The sequence below is a fragment of the Heterocephalus glaber genome, unplaced genomic scaffold (genome assembly GCF_053883595.1).
Source record: "Heterocephalus glaber isolate CG9 unplaced genomic scaffold, H.glaber_assembly_v1.0 deba00000676, whole genome shotgun sequence".
NCBI classification, from domain to species: domain Eukaryota; kingdom Metazoa; phylum Chordata; class Mammalia; order Rodentia; family Bathyergidae; genus Heterocephalus; species Heterocephalus glaber.
In genome coordinates, this window is record NW_028258156.1 from 19,032,917 (window position 1) to 19,050,730 (window position 17,814).

Consider the following 17,814-nt stretch of genomic DNA (forward strand, 5'->3'; position numbering starts at 1 on the left):
TACTTACTACCCAGAATAGGTAACAGTTAATAATTTATCAACTTTTATTACAGACTTTTTGTTTAAAAATTCTAGAATAAAAAACTCCTTAACCAACTTTATTTTCATTCTTCTCTCTCACTGCTCATTCTTCTCTCTCACTGCTCACCATAGATCACATCTTCATTCATATATATTTAGGCATATATATTCACATGTATGCCTATATAGTTAAATTTCACTTCTCTGTAAGGTGTGGTGCTGTTGTTTTTTCATCTTTGCCAATATCTTTAAGTGTCTATATGTACAAATTGTGTAACAGATTAGGCATCCACCCATGGTCACAACCTCTCACCTCCACACATTTTTTTCTAACCACTTTTCCTACTCTAGATGCACGTGAGTAAAGGAAAGAACAATAAAATCGTTGACTGAGAAACATGCAATGCTTCAAATTCAGTAGGTGCTCATTATCTAAGTGACGTGCTGTACTGCTAATTCTTCATTCCTTTATTACACATGGCACTAGTAAAAAGTAATAAAGGGCTTTTAGCTACTTGAAGTGTTCCCATAACCCATAGGAGTATCATTTGTCTTGGTGGCAGGTAGGAAAGGAGCAAAGGACAATTCGTCTTTTTTTGACTCATATTTCCACTTAAATGTAGAGAGATAAAAAGCAAGAGACAGCTTGTACTAATTAGGAGGAGAAAATTTAAGAGAATATTGCTCTTGGCAGTGTTCAAAATACCAAGGTCAGACATGTACCTTCTGTATTTCTATGCTTCTCAACAGAATAGTGTATTGAATGAGAGCACCTTGTGAATTTTTTTTTTTCCTTTCCTCCAACAAGGCCTTAGCAGCATAGAATTAAGAGTTTGTGTGTTAATTTCTTAAATGATCACTGGGAAGCCATAAGATCCATTTATTTATTAAGGGTAGTTCTTAAACAGTAATCTAAGCCTGAAAGATTAGTATATCTGAGGCCACTGGTTCCTCAAAGCACAATTCAGCAGCTCTGTTACTTAAAACAGTAGTTTCTGCAGGGGTTCAAGTCCTCATTCTCCTCTTACTCTCACCCTTTCTAGTCTTATAATTTAGCAGTGTCAGGAATTTTTGACAGACTTGTGGCTCATTTGTATGGAAGAGCCAATTACCAATTATCTAGTTCCTTGTCTCCACAGAAAACCACACCGCCTAGAGAAAACAATCTGTCCATTCTCTTGGTCTCTTATTAGCAGATGAAGAATGAAAATAGATGTGTGGTAAGAAGTCAGTATTTCTTAATTTTTAAATCTTAAAATGTAGTGATTCCCATAAAATACTATCCAATTCTTAAGAAAACAATTCACCAATTTTTGAAATGTACTGAACGATTACTAATATAAAACTACCAAAATCATCTTAATTGAAGCTAAATTGGATCTGTCAAACTAAAAGATGAAACTCCAATTTGAAATGCATTTCCCGTGGTTTCTACTCATCAAATTTCTGATTTGTACGTTTGGATCTCTTAGGATCTCTTTTCATGTTTAAGTTTTCTATGGAGATCATTAAACCTGAAGTAGAATTAAATACAAGTTTTCTTTCTCTTTTAAAATGCTAATAAAATATTTTATTAGCCTCAGTGGAGGCTTTCATTCAATTTCTCACTCTTCACTTTGCTGTTTAGAATTGCAAAATAATGGCAATAGGCTTAAATGTGATTATAGATCATAGGAACAAAATTCTTTTATCATTAATATAGTTAGGTAGATATCTCAACAAAATGAAACAGGCATGTAATAACCCTTACTAAAAAAAGCGAAATCCATCCATTTATTTTTTTCTTGAGAATTATACTTAGTTGTACTGGTGTTTAAGTTCTGTGAGGATAGAAATGATTTCTGGCTTGTTTATGACTATAATACTATTGTTTAGCCCAGTGTTTAAGTGTCCAGTAAGAATTATGAATTAAGTGATGGTGCAGAGCTAAACTAAACTAGACAAAATTATTCAAATTCTTAAAGTCATAAATATATGCTGAGTGGTCAATATAAACCATCTTTTATACACTAACCCAGAACATTGACCTTAGCAACATGAAACATGACTTATATCTGTGCTTTGGAGTCTTTCATACTTCCTCCATATGCATCGCACATGTTAGTGACAGAATTTCCTATCAATTGGGAATTAAAGATCTCACTGTTAGATGAATAACCTTATTTTCTCTCTTGAATTAGAAAACTAAGGTAAAATCCACTTCAGTGGACCATAAGCAAAGAGGTATCTCATAAATTAAAGCTATTGCTTCTCTTCACCTGTGTGCTATACTTGGCTTCTTCTATTTGAGATACATTAGAATTTTCCTTTTTTTTTCAGGCTGTTATTCAGGTCCTCAAATCTCTGTATCTAATGAGTCGCCTAACAGATTGTCATTTGGTTTTTCTTTAGGGAAGCAACTTTGAGAATGCTTCAGACTCTAGCTTTTCATGCTATATTTAGAAGATAATTTACTGCACTTTCTTGGATCGATTCTGCCATCTCAGTTACTTTGTGAGAGATAATTGACATTCTTTGTGCTATGACAACTGTATATGATGGATTAGTTCTAGTGGTTGACACTGGTTAGCTTCATATCAGTCACAGAATTTTGTGAGCAGCAAGATTCAAATCCCATGAAGACACAAGACATTTCCAGGAAAACAGCCAGGCTAAACTTTAGTGAAAGAGCAAACACGTTCTGTCTTTGCAGAAATCTTCAATTTTCCAAAGTCATGAAGGGATGAAAACTCAAAGTATTAGTAAGATGGATTCTTGTGGTCAGCATATATTGTAATCAAAAAATTTCAGGGTATGATTCCAGCTGGTATTAAAATACTTTTATATCAAAGCATTAAAATCTTAATATGGATAAAATCACCCTTTGTAGTTTAATCAAGAGTGCGATTTAGTCTCTGAGAAATTGGAAGTTATTTCAGAAAGCTGTATTAAGTAACATGATATATTTAGTTTACATTTGAAGTAGTGCCTGATAGGGATGTCTCCTGCAGACAGTGTCCTGCTGTAATCCTGAAGATTATGGAAATACTGATAGAAAAACATCTGTTCAAGCATCACATCACAGAAGGCAGAACATAGAGTTAATATCTTTTGAGAGATGTTAAAACTTTGTACTTCCTTTGTGATTTTCCATCTAGTTGTTGATTTCTTTATATTTATTTCCCAAAGCTTATTTTTCTATTAACAGACATTCTAATATTAAATACTATTTGAAGACCATTTGCTATAACTTTGAAAATAAATGTTACCCATTTTCATTCACTTAGGTAGTTTAATCTTACAAGTTGTCTACACTTACCTGATGCTACTGTATTTGACTAAGAGATGACAAGGGCTGAAAAATATAATTTGCATATTAGTGTTATGAAAGGAGAGACACCAGCTTGTACTGATGTTAACATCAGATCTAAATTTCTGATTGTAAAGCGTTATTTACTTCAAAGTATCTTAATGAAACATAATAGTTTACTAATACACTGATTCATCATTTAAAACGAATGAATGCAACTTAACTCCTTCATGAAGTTCTTTCTGTTAGGGTTTGTTTCACTTGCAAGTTAACCAGATGATTCAACTTCATATAAACTTCAGAATCATTTCTCTCTGTTTCATATTTTTCCTTGCCAAATTATTTGCTCTTAGGTTGCATCAATCTTGATCTGAATGATCTCTGATTACCAATAATATCAACTTTTCTTTTTGAATTTTGCTTTTAAATATTTTATAATATTTTTTTATTTTATAGTATTTTTAACTTAACCTTTCTGTCCCTTTTTAAAGTTTGAGCATCCCCCGTTCTTTCCTTCTTTTCTTCTTCCCTCTCTTCTCCTTCCCTTTCATCTCCCTTTCATCTCCTCTCCCTCAATCCTTTCCTTCTTTTCAATATGTATCTCTTTTCTTTCCATTATCTTGCCACCTTTCTACTATCTTTCTTTCTTCTAGCTCTTGTTTATTCTGTTAATCTAGTGTACCAAGATATTTTCCTCAATACTGAATCCTCATATGCAGCATTCTCAGTCATAAATGTGTATCCTTCTGGTGTTCCAGTAAACTAGGAAAAATACCATAATGTACCTGAAATTACAGGTTGTAAGGAGCCCCTGGTGGCTAGATGATGCTAAGCATCCATAGGGCTCATTTTCTTGAAAATCTCTTCCCCAGGAAATGTCTGATTTGTTTAAGTTTATAGAGTCATTTAGTTACTAGTCCTTGTGGTGAGTCTTCCCATTTTTGGAGGCATCCCTATTTTAGTCATCTCAGTTTTTATTAATAGAGGAGCTGTTGCTTTATTAGTCTGTATAAACATGGGTTTTATTGAGATTCTTTTAAAAATAGACAGCAATTAACTAAAAGTTCACTGAACATTGAAGGAGAGGATGTTATATCTCGGTAAGGAAAAGCATGCTTCGAGAAGTCCCTGAGTGAAAAATACTCTAGAATATAAAGGGACCTCTGAGGTAAGAAGCCACTCTGGAGGTTGATACCCTTTATGCAACACTAAGAGGGGGAGAGAAGATTTAGGATAATCAGGGAATTGATATAAAAAGTGATGATACTGTAAATTGTATAGATAAACACACTCACATTCTTTTACATATGTGTGTCCATCAGAACTGTGTAGAAGAAAAAGGTGGCCGGTCAGTTGCTAGGGAGAATGATTTCAGCCTCAGCCAGGACACTGATCAGAATAGCAAAGGGTCTCAAATATTCAGAGTCACACAAAATTAGCTCAAGTGACCGAGTAGTGAGTAGTGGGATGAATATTTAGATAAACTTTACTATGCTGCCCACCCCCAGATTTCTTACCTGGAAAATTAGGTAAAACTCTATATCCTAAACACAAGCAAACACAAAGTGGAATTATCAGCCTCCTCTGCTGTGAGAGTATTGAGATGTCAGGCTTCTTCTCTCCCCACCTTGCCCACCCTGGAAATTCCTCATCTGGAAGATAAGGTCAAACTCTGTAGGCTGAAGACAAACTGAATATGCAGTTAAATCAGAAAATCTCAAGAAGTGCTGAGGTTCCAAGACTTCAGTGACTTTAGATATAATTTCTTAAAAATTCCTGAGTTAGTGATGTAAGGGTAACTCACCCACCACCAGCTATGCTCAGGGTGGGATGAGGACTGGTATTAGACAAGAGAAGTAGCGTAAGTAGATGACAAAAACATTTTATACACCATTTGCTGAATAGTGCAAATAGATTTTAGTGAATAGATTTTCTAGATTTATAAATAACCTCAGTTTCAGTTTTGGACTACTTTATAATAGGATTTCATCTACATTCATTTTACAAATTAAAATACATACAGATAGGAGCTCAATACATTTCTGGTCCAGAATTTTCCTTTGTGAATTTTTGAGACCAACTAACTCAAACCATTGTAAACTTCCAAAGATGAGCATAATTTAAAACATTTTATTTGTTTTAAGTTTCTAATCCTTTCAACACCAGTAAAGAGAACATGTGCATTACTGTAGTTTAAATACTAAAATTAGTAGAAAAAAATCAAAACATTTTAAAAGCCCCAGGAATACATACTTCCATAGATAGATACTATGCTTACACTAATATTTCTATTTTTCTTTCTATTGTTATATATCTTCCGAGTGACCTAATTGTGTATGTAAACACGAGGCCATACAAATTGAGTTTTTGCTGGATTCCCCTCGCTTATACAGTGTTTTTACTGGAGTTGGATCTCCCAGTCCAGACAACCTATCTGTGACCCAAAGCACCTGCAGGGCCTTGATGATTTTTACTCTTTGCTCTTTTTGTTTTAGCCGGTTCATCTCCACTGTGGCATAAATAAGCATCATTTAAAGTCTAAAGCTCCCATCGGTTCCTCTGGTCAGCTCCTTCATCGTTGACTCAGTATGACAGTCCTTTTCTGCCTTTCAGCCCTCCCGACCTACTTGTGTTCTAAGTGGAGCATTCAATTACTATTACCCTTCCTGTTTTCTAACCTTTGCCCATTGTGAGCCCTTCAAAATGAATAAAATGTCCAGTGTTCCAAAGAGCAAATAATGAGTCCAAAATGTATCCATCAAGTATAATGTAGTTGCCTCACCAGCTATAGGATATACAAAGAGAATAAGTTCCTGCTGTGCACTCCTGTTTCAGAGAAGAGTTGCTGACACCTTTTAGTCTTTTCTCTGCAGGAGCTTATTTCCTTTTTCTCCATCCATAGCATTTCTAAGATCTGTATCATCAGAAAAAGAAAAGGAGAAGAAAAAAAAATCAAGTGTGAAATGCAATCATGTCTTGAAATCTATACCACAAGAGGCTAACAAGGCAAAGGGTCCACGGCCTCCCATCAAGGTTCAGTTTCAAAGGGTTATGGCTGTGTATGCCTCACACTTGTGCTGCAACCAAGAGGGTCCTACCCATCAGTTTCAGGCATCAAATTGCAGACCTTTCTGTGATATCAATAATAGATGGCCAAGAGGCAGCTTATAAAATATAATTGGCAGCTTGGGCTGACAGTGAACATAGTAGCTTACAAGCTTATGTAACCTTGAAATGTATGAGTCTTTACCTACCTGTGTTTGGAAATGCGAGGACATAAGTCATGATTAAATTCCCTGAACAATATAAGTGAACTATATGCCTTCCTTTAAATCTTACTCTTCTGCCAGCATTACTCATCTCAGTGAATCAAGACCCAGTAATAACCCAGAAACCAACTCTAACCTCTCCCTACCCCTTGTCCTCTCACAGCTAAACTCCAAATTCTACCATAATTGACATTCATTTGTTTCTCTTCATTCCAGTCTCTTCCTCATGTCTCCAACATATCTTACCTTGATTTACTAAAACTTCCCTCAAAGTGACCTTTCTAGGTCAAGTTTTGGAGCTTTCTAATGTTTACTTTGCAGCCAGAATTATCCTTTGGAAAGGGAGAAGTCTTCATAATTGTTAATGCCACTACTCACTCCAAAGCTAAAATGTAACAGTAGATTGCAGTGCCCAGTAATGCCTGTGTTGTACTTACGTCCTCATCAATGTTTCACCAACACTGCTACCCGTGTACTCAACAAATTCCCTTCAGGGTTCCCTACCATTTCCTCTACTTGTTGCCTTGTGTCCCCTTTTCCTAACATACTCTTGGGTCCCCCTCATATCTCTTAGGTCCCACTAGGCCTCTACTACTACCTCCTTAATTCCTTTCTCATACCCTCAGTTTGCATTGTGTGTCACCCTTAGTGTCTCCTCACCTTGAGCACAGATGCTCCATGGCAGACCTGGGAGGACAGGGGAGGTGCCTCAGCTTTTGTTCACTGTTGACTGTCTTCTGCTCAGGAAGTCATGATGTTCCTTTATTAACTTTCCTGTAGTACCTGAGATCCAGGGTCCTGAATGGTTATCTGAAAAGTGACATCATTTCCCTAGTCCACCTGGACATGGAGGAAGTGGTTGACAAGATGCAGTGTCATGTGAGAATGTCTCTGCATGCACGCAGGAAAGGAATAGAAGTGACTGCTTGTCCACAGAGAAGGCTGGATTATTCTGGGAGCCATTGGCTCTTCACATCTTCCAATGGGGCAGGATGATGAACATAGAGCAGTATACTTAATTCCAACCCAATGCAAGTGAAATAACTCTGTAGAATTAGGATACATAGGCAATTCAAAACGCTGACAAAAGTCCCAGGCTTTCAGGAAGTATGAAAGAATGCCGGACAAGCAGAACTGAAAATATAGAATGTTCTACATTTTGTCTCTGATACTCAGGTTTAAAAAAATATTTCCTACTTCTTTCCTCACTCCATACCTTCCATGAATGCATGGCTATTGCTTGCCTATAACACACCAGGTGCAATTTAATGTGCTATGGATATAATGATGATTAAGTACAAACAGAATCACTAAACTTATGGAGCTCGTATTTTAGTGAGAAGACAAAATAGTGTAATACTTGGAAGTGACCAGTGCTATGAAGAAAAGTAAAGAGGGACAAAGCACAGAGAGTGAGGAGATCACAGTGTGGTGAGGGTGGTGAGGAAAGGTTATGTTATACTTGATTGTCAGAGCAGACTCTCTGAGATTGTGTCAAAGAAAAACTGCACCAGAAAAACACAAGACTTTATTCATGACTATTGCAATGAGGTCAAAATTGTCAAAGTGAGGGAAAAGATCAAGCTTAAGTTTCTTGACATCAAGGCAGGAGTATGTGTAAGTACTGGGGTGAGCAAATGGAAATGTCTGGGAGGATGGAGGATGAATGTGGCCAACTGACTAGGTATCTGGATTTTGTTGATTATCTCTCATCAAAGTTAGGCTTCTCCCTTCCTGTAGATATTGGGCTGGCTTCCAGATCCTGGAGGAACACATTCCTAGACTGCAAAACTGGAAAGTTGTGAAAAGATTCAGAGCAAAAGCATCAGGACTGAAGCAAAAGCAAATGCAGGGACCATCATGGAACAACAGGCATGAAGTTGGAGAAGCCATCAAGATTCATGAGGAGTGAATAGGAGATGAGTTAGAGGTGAAGCCAGAGAGCTGGGCAGAGATCAGAGCAAGGCAGATTCCCCAGGGAAGGCATTTGGAGTTTATTCTGAGGATTGTGAGAATCCATCAGAGCATTAAAGGAGAAAATTTCATACTCTGTGTAAAAGGACCTCTTAGGCTATAGTGCAGAGAAACAGATGTACAGGTGAGAGACAAGTAAGGAGGCTGTTACAATAATCAGGGCATTATTCTTAGGCCAGGGTCATACTGGAGGAGGAATGAAGATGAAAGGAAAAATACAGCATTTTTTTCATATATTTTCTTCTATGACAAGGCCATGTTTATTGACTCAGCCCAATATATTTAAAATTTATTTGGATTAATACTATTTTTACAGTAATCCTTTTGGAGGATTCATACAGGGTTACATTATAAAATGAGCCTGCATTTTATGGTAATAGGAAAACAAAGGTGTTAACTGTGTTTGAAAGAATGCATTTGAAATTTCAAAGAATATATGAGAAGTACTAATCAGAAAATACAAATTTTTGCTGAGCTTTCTTAATTTTGTTTCACAATATAATATTTTTAAAAATATGCATCATCTGGTGTGGAAGGCACTGCACTCCTTTAGTCTTAACGCTGCCCTGACCAACCCTGTAGCTTGACACTCTTCTCTCTGAGGAACAAATGGCTGCTTAGCCTCTTCTCTTGTTTAATCTATATTAAAATCCCTTCCTAGAATTAAATAAAGCAAAAATGCTATGCATAAAAGTATGATAACACTCTGCATTAACTGGTGGTGCTTTTTAGTTCTTTATTAACTTTAGTCAGTAGTGGATGAAACTGCAGGGATTTTAAGAAATCAAACTCAGGTGAGCTGCACAGAGAGAACATTTCCAGCTGGTACTCTTTTTGAGGTTTAGACGCTTACTTCATTTTCGTGTTTCTTTTTCAACACAGAATATAAGAAGGTGTAAAATACAAGGCCAAATACGGGTGTATCTGTCCTGGTTCTAAGAGCTATGATTGAACTGTGGTAATTATTAAATGAGCAAAATTTGTGTGCTAAGTGATAATACGAGTCATGGATAAAAATAAAGTAAGGTGGAGGGAATGGGGTACACTGCTTGGTGATGTGTTTGGCAAACAGAGGTAAATAGGATGATGACATAGGTCCTCATTGAGGGACATTTGAGCAATCGGGGCAAGGAGAACATTTCAGAGCAAATCATGGCTGGAGCGTTTGAGGAACAGCAAGATCAGTGTACCTGGAGCCAAGTACAGGGACATGGAGCAGGAGAAAGTGTCAGTACAGGAAGGATCAGATTTTTAGAGACTTTAAGCCATTGTGGCAATTTGGCACTGAACTTGATGGGAGCACATTGGAAGCTTATAACCAGAGAAGGACCTGAGCTGACTTGCACTTGAAATGTGCACTCCCCCTGGCACTTACAAACACCCTGGGGGCAGTGGGGTGGGAGAGGCTATTGCACTGATACAGGTGAGTGATAGTTAGAGATGATGTGGGCTGTGAGGTGAGGCCTGGAGGTCATGAGATTAGACCAGAAATACTCTGCAAGTATTATATGTGGTGGCACTTGCCAAAGGAGTGTATGTGGAATGTTAGAAAAATGAATTAAGGATGACTTTAAGGTTTTCTACATGTAGAATTGGAAGGTTGGAGTTACCATCTACTGAGACAGTGAAAACTGCAGGACAGATGGGTTTCATGATAACATTTGGAGTTTGTTTCAGGAAATGTTAAATTTGATATTACTACTAAAGTTGCATATGTAGTGAGACATCGTGAGAGTGGAGTTCAGTAGTGAGGTCCAGGGATATCTGTTTGGGATTCATCTCAGACTCTGGCTTTGATATTAAAGAGTAGGATTTTTGCCAGTGGTGCCACATGTGTGTTGGAAAGCTGAGAAGGTGCCTGCAGAGGATACAGAAAGCAGTGTCATGGGAGGAATTCCAGCAAATTCAGGTGTTCCAGAAACCAACTGAAGAAAACGTGGAGGAAGGATCAAATGTGGCCAGTGACAGTCTACTGGAAGGACTGGGCAGGGAAGCTTGGCTTACGGATGTGTAGACCACTGGTGACATTGATCAACCAGTATCTGAGGAATGGTGGGACCAGGGCCTGGGTTTAAGAGAGAGTTATACTCTGTTGGGGGTTGTGCAGAAGCTTTTTAGTAAGAAGAGATCCTACTTGTTGACATTTTGTGCTAGTTCACAGGCAACTGAGGTTTTGTTCATAAAATCTTTTCCTACACCAAGGTCTTCAAGAGTTCTACCTAGCCTCTGTTCCAGCCAGTTCAGCATTTCTGTTTTAATATTTAGATCTTTAATCAATTTTGATTTTAGTTTAGGGCATGGTGAGAGATATAGGTCTAGTTCTAATCTTTGGCAAGTTGAAAGCCAATTTTTCCAGCACCATTTATTAAAGAGGCTATCTTTCCTCCAGTGAGGGTGTTTGGCTCCTTTATCAAAGAGAAGATGACTGAATGTGTCTGGCGTTGTTTCTGCATCTTCTAATCTGTTCCACTGGTCCTCAGGTCTGTTGCTTTGCCAGTACCATGCTGTTTTTATCACAGTAGCTTTGCAGTAGAGTTGCAGGTTGGGGATTGTGATAACCCCCTGCTATGTCTCTGTTACCTAGAATTGCTTTTACTATTCTGGGTCTCTTCTTGTTCCAAATGAATTTTTGGATTGTTTTCTCAAGGTCTATGAAGTATGCTGCTGAGATTTCAATTGGAATTGCATTGAATCTATGTAGCAGTTTTGGAAGTATGGACATTTCCACTATGTTGATCCTTCCTACCCAGGAGCAGGGGATATCTGTCGATTTTCTGATATCATCTTCAATCTCTCTTTTCAGAGTGCTATAGTTTTCAGAGAAGAGGTCTTTGATTTATTTTGTTAGGTTGATTCCTAGGTATTTCAGTTTTTTGGATGCTACTGTGAAAGGAATTGTTTGTCCTATTTCTCTCTGTGAGTCTGTTTGTGCAGCAGAATGTTATTGATTTTTGTATGTTGACCTTGTATCCAGCTAGTTTACTGAATTTGGTTATTAAGTCTAGAAGACTTTTGATGGATTTCTTGGAGCCTTCTATATAGAATATCATGTCATCTGTAAATAATGACAATTTGACTTCTTCCTTTCCTATCTTTATTCCTTTTATTTCTTTCTCTTGTCTAATTGGCATGGCTAATGTTTCCAAGACTATATTGAGCAGGAGTGGTGATAGTGGACACCCTTGTCTTGTTCCTGATTTTAGGGTGAAGAATTTCAGTTTTTGACCATTTAGTATGAGGTTGGCTGTTGGTTTTTCATAGATGGCTTCTATCAGATTGAGGTAGAGACCGTCTATTCTAATTTTGTGTAGGGTTTTTATCATAAATACGTGTTGGATTTTGTCAATGCTTTTTCTGCATCTATTGAGATGGTCATATGGTTTTTGACCTTGGCTGTATTGATATAGTGTATTACATTGATTGATTTGCATATATTGAACCATCCCTGCATCCCTGGGATGAATCCCACTTGATCAGGGTCTATGATCTTCTTGATGATCTTCTGCATTCTGTTTGCCAGTATCTTATTAATGATTTTTACATCTATGTTGATTAGGGAGATTGGCCTATCGTTGTCTTTTTCAGTTGGGTCTTTCTCTGCTTTGAGGATCAAGGTGATGCTTGCTTCCAGGAATGAATTCAGGAGTATTGCTCCCCTTTCCATTTCATTGAAGAGTTTCAACAGTAGTGGCAGTAGTTCCTCTCTAAATGTCTTGTGAAGCCAGCAGTGAAGCCATCAGGACCTGGGCTTTTCTTAGTTGTAAGTTTGTAATTATATTTTCAATTTCATTGATTTATATTGTGTCGTTTAGAATTTTTAGATCATCTTCATTCACCTTTGGTAATTCCTACTTATCTACGAATCTGTCCATTTCTTCTGTGTTTTCCATCTTATTGGCATATAGGTTCTTGAAGTAGTTATTGATAATTCTGTGGATTTCTGCTTGGTCCATTGTGATTTCATCCTTTTTATCTCTAATTGCATGGATTTAGGCCTTTTCTTTCCTTTTTCTTATAAGGTTGGCTAAGGGTTTGTCAATTTTGTTTATTTTTTTGAAGAACCAAGTCTTGGCTGCATTGATTTTTTTTTTTTGTCATTCTCTTAGTCTCCATTGCATTGATTTCTCCTCTGATCTTTATAATTTCCTCCCTTGTATGAGCTCTGGGTTTGTCCTGCTCTTCTTTTTCTAGAAGCTTGAGGTTCAGCATCAGGTTGTTTAATTGGGCTCGCTCTGTTTTCCTAATATGAGTATTCACTGATATGAATTCCCCTAGTAACACTCCTTTCATTGTGTCCTACAGATTCTGATATGTTATATTGTCATTATCATTTAATTGAAGGAACTGTCTGATTTTTTCGTTAATTTCCTCTGTGACACATTGGTTATTCAGAAGCGTGTTGTTCAATTTCCATGTGTTTATTGAAATTCTTGTGGTTTCTTTTGCCATTGATCTCCAATTTCATCACACTATGGTCTGCTAATATAGAGGGGATAACTTCAATTTTTTGCACTTACTTAAATATGTTCTATGAGTGAATATGTGGTCTATTTTGGAGAACAAACCGTGTGCAGCTGAAAAGAATGTGTATTCTGATTTTGTGGGGTAAAACACTCTGTAAACATCTGTTAAGGTCATTTGCTCATGAGTTTGATTGAGTTCTAGTATTTTGTTGCTTGTTTTTTGTCTAGTTGATCTATCTATTTGTGACAGTGGGGTATCGAGATCCCCCACTATTATTGTATTAGTGCTTATATGATTTTTCATGTCCGTTAGTATTTGTTTCATATAGTTGAGCACAGTAGTGTTTGGTGCATATATATTTATGATTGTCATCTCTTCCTTTTGGATTGTTCCCTTTATAAGGATGTAGTGTCCTTCTTTGTCTCTCTTAATCAGTGTTGGTTTGAAATCCACTTGATCTGCAAAGAGGATAGCTACTCCTGCTTTTCTTGGGGTTCCTGTTACATGGAGTATTGTTTTCCACCCTCTAAATTTCAGTCTATGAGTTTCTTTTTTTAAATTAAGTGTGTTTCTTGTATGCAGCATATTGTTGGATCTTTCTTCTTGATCCATTCTTGCAGTCTATTTCTTTTGATTGGTGAGTTGAGACCATTAACATTGATAGTTATAACTAATATCTATTGATATCATTGTCATGACTTTTTCTTTTTGTTGGATTCTCCCCCTTTGCATTTAATTTCTTTTTGTGCCTGATGGATTCATTTTGCTGGTTTTCCTGCGGTTGTGATCCTTGTCTTTTCCTAGGATATTGTCTAAACCAACAGAATGAAGAGACAACCCACAATGTGGGAAAAAATTTTCACCTACTGTTCCTTAGCAAACTTCTGCTATCTAGAATCTATAAAGAACTTTAAAAAATCAAATCTCCCAAATTTAAAGACTGAATCCAAAAATGGGCATCCGAAATGAACTGACATTTCTCAAAGAAATAGAAATAGCAAATAAACATATGAAAACACGTTCAACATCACTAGTCATTCAGAAGATGCAAATGAAAACAATGCTGAGATTTCACCTCACCCCAGAAAGAATGGCTGCTATCATGAAATCAACCAATAATAAATGCTGACAGGGCTGTGGGGAAAAAGGAATACTGCTTCACTGCTGATGCAAGTGTAGACTGGTGCAACCACTGTGGAAATCAGTATGGAGATACCTCAAAGAACTAGGGCTGGAAGTCCGATTTGATCCAGCTGTTCCCCTGCTGGGTACCTTCCCCAAAGAATTAAAAGAATCATACCACAGTGATATATGCATACCCATGTTCATAGCAGCACAGTTTGTAATAGCTAACACTTGGAAACAGCCCAAACACCCATCAACTGGAGACTGGATAAAGAAAAATTTTATTTAAAAATAGAATGGGGTACTACTCAACCATTAAAAATGAAAATTAGAGGCATTTATAGCTAAATGTATGTACACTGAGGTGATAATCTTAAGTGAAATAAATAGGAAACACATATGTAAATACCAAATAGTTTCTTTAGTGTGAGAAACTGAAAGTGTAAATAAGGACTAAAAGGTATAATAGACAATGTGAAATAGGAAGAAAAGGGGCAAATGGAAGGGGAAGTGGGAGGGGTAGGGGAAAGAAAGCAGGGAATGGAATATGAGAAAATGGAAAAATAGGAACAAAATCTTTGTAAATAGGGAGGAATGGAGGGGTTGAAGGGAAGACAGGGGACGGTTGAAAAATAAGAACCAAGAAAGATTATGTAAAGGTGGAAATTTCGAATGATGAATGTCATTATATTGTATACCTAAAATGTACCAATAAAATAAAATTTTTAAAAAAGGGAGTTATGCAAGATGGCATGTTGCTGTAAGTGAATATAAAACATTTTTAAGGAGCTTTGTTACAAGTAGAGCAAAGGAAAGAGGTTTTGACTTGAAGAACTGTTTTTGTTTGTTTGTTTAGATGATAAATATGTATGGTAATGTCTACTGATGATGAAAGAGTGATGGGTATAGTGGTGTTGTAGAAGAGATGGGAGGGAAGAGCATTGCTAGAGACATACACTTGAGCTGGAGTTACTGCTGAAGAGAAGTTGCCCTTAGTTAAGAGATGATAAGGCCCCTCTTTTCCCTCTCTGCCCCCTTTGCACACAGCCTCTCTCTCTATCATCTGTTTCTCCTTGCCTTACTATTTCTACATGTAAACCATCCACCTTTTTTGAAAAAAAAATGGTTTAAGATGTTCTAGTAGAAATTTTATTTATTTATTTTTTTTGGTACTGGGGATCGAACTCGGGTTCTTGTGCTTGCTGGACAGGTGGTGGAACCAGTGAGCTAAATCCCTGGCCCTCTCGTAGAAATTTTTTAAATACAAACATATCAGAATTACAGTATAAAAAAGAAAAATTATTTCAGCAATCTTAGATAAACAGGCATCTCTACTCCCAGTTCTGACACTGATCATTTATGTAATTTTGATCAAATTACTTAACCTATCAGGGTTTCAGTTTCTTCAGCAGTAAAGTGATGAACTTGGTATCTAAGGTCCCAAATAGTTTTAAAATCTCATATTTTTGCAGTGTGTTTAATGACTTCATTTTTGTCTCCAAGAACTATTCACTTACTCAATAATGACTGTTTTTTTGTTTCATTTTGTTTTGTTTTTCTGGTACCAGGCATCAAACTCAGGACCTTGTGCTTGCAAGGCAAATGAGGTGTTGCTGAGCTAAATCCCTGGCCCAATAATGACTATTTTTTTGTAGAAATTTGTCTTAGGTACATAAAATTTAACTCCATATATTTTTTATATTTACGTGTTAATTTTAAGTGTTTAGGAGTAAATATTGTGATATTCCATCATGGTATATCTTCCATATAATTTTAACAATGTCATTTTACATGTGATTTTAAAATCTTGACTCACTAATCTTTTTTTTTTTTTTTGGTACTGGAGATTGAACTCTGGACCTTGCACTTGTGAGGCAGGCAGTGGCACCACCCACTAATCTTTTCAAATAAAATTAACTATATAAAATGGCGATAGCAATGAAAAAGAACTATGAATATATACACACACAAAAACTACAATGGAACTTTAAAATATTCTCTAAAATATTTATATCCCACTGTCATTTTTATTCTCTCAAAAAATGAAGTTAACATGCATAACTTTGGAATCCAAGTTCCTTTGATACTCAGATTAAATGTATGAATTATTCATTATACCTGTATGTTATATGTTAAAAATCTGAAACAGTTGAGATTTTATCATCCCTGTGATTATTTAACAGTTCCAAATGGTCCCTCTGGAGAAATCTCTCTTCATTCCCCTCCTCCATAATCAACTGCAAATCTTATGTACCTTAAAAACTACTTGTTTCTATAATTTTCCTACAAATTCATGACTTGATCTAATACAATCTGCTGGTCTGACAGACATGATAGTTACTTATACTCAAATTTACTTTTTACTTTATTGCAATATCTTTATAATTTTGGTTATAATAAGGTAAGTATAAAAGTAATTCAGAAGAGAATAAAGCAGTAAATGGATTTGATAGGCTGAGCATGTGATAAAATCAGTTTGGGGTGATAGACCTTAACATGATATAAAAGTATGTAGACAGTCTTGAAGTGGCATAGACTATTAGATCCCGATACCCTTAAATTTTAGAATTCAAGTTATAGCCACTATTAAACATTGGCCAGGGTATGTCCTTGTGTGCTGCAATGACAAATGTCTCCCTAATAGATATTGTCCAACTCTGAAAGCATATAAAATCAGGAATAAAAATGTTTAGGAAAATGAAAAGCACAATATTATGTTAAAAATCCTGTAACACTTTATAATAAATAAGAGACTTCGTCTTGAGTTGTAGCCCAGCTTTAAAATTGTTATTTAAATGGATAATTATTTTAAGTTGTGGTTTTAAGTTCAAATCCCTGCCAGAAGTAGGACTTGGCTTCTTCATTATTCATTCTGAATCTATTCTATAGTACAAAAGTAAAGAGCTAAACACTATATGTCCAGACTCTTAGAGATATGGTTCTACATGTAAAATAGATGTACTCAAATAGAACAGATTCTTAATTTATCTGTAGCTGAGGAGCATCTAGTACATGTGTGCAGGTTATAGTAGAAGCAATATGGTTTTGGAGTCAGCCATGGAAGAGGTCTCTAGAGCCCATGAGCCATGGCTTCCTGGTTTGGCATCTTTGTAATGGTGTCTTCCATTCCGAGTCAGTAGTGGCAGCAGCTCCCTCATTTTCCATCAACCCTCTGCAGCAGAAGCTGCAGCAGAAGCAGCAGATCCCCAATTTTCTCCTCTGCTGTCATTGAACAGGTTGTCTTCTGCCTGGAAGGCCTCTTCTGCATTCTACTTGGGTCATATTACCTGACTTTCCAAACCTAGCCAATGTATCTGTTTATCAAGGAAGAGTTCCCTAACATCATCTACTCTGCAGTCCTGGAGAAGTTTGGTCACTGTTTTTCCTATGAATTATTATTACTGCTTTGTTTATTTCCAACTTTCTAAGTGGCTCATTCCATAGCATGTATTGATTTTTCTGTTTCTTCACCTTCTATTAAGAAATGATCTCTTTGTTTTTTCTTTAACTATGAAACTCTAGCCCCCAAAGAATTTGTACATAGTGGTCACTCAGTATGTGAATGCATAAAATTATGAATAAATGGAACTCTGAGTGCCAGTGGGAAGCTTCAAATAACAGTTTGGTCTTTCCATTAAAATGACTATTTCTCAATGCATGTGAAAATATTCC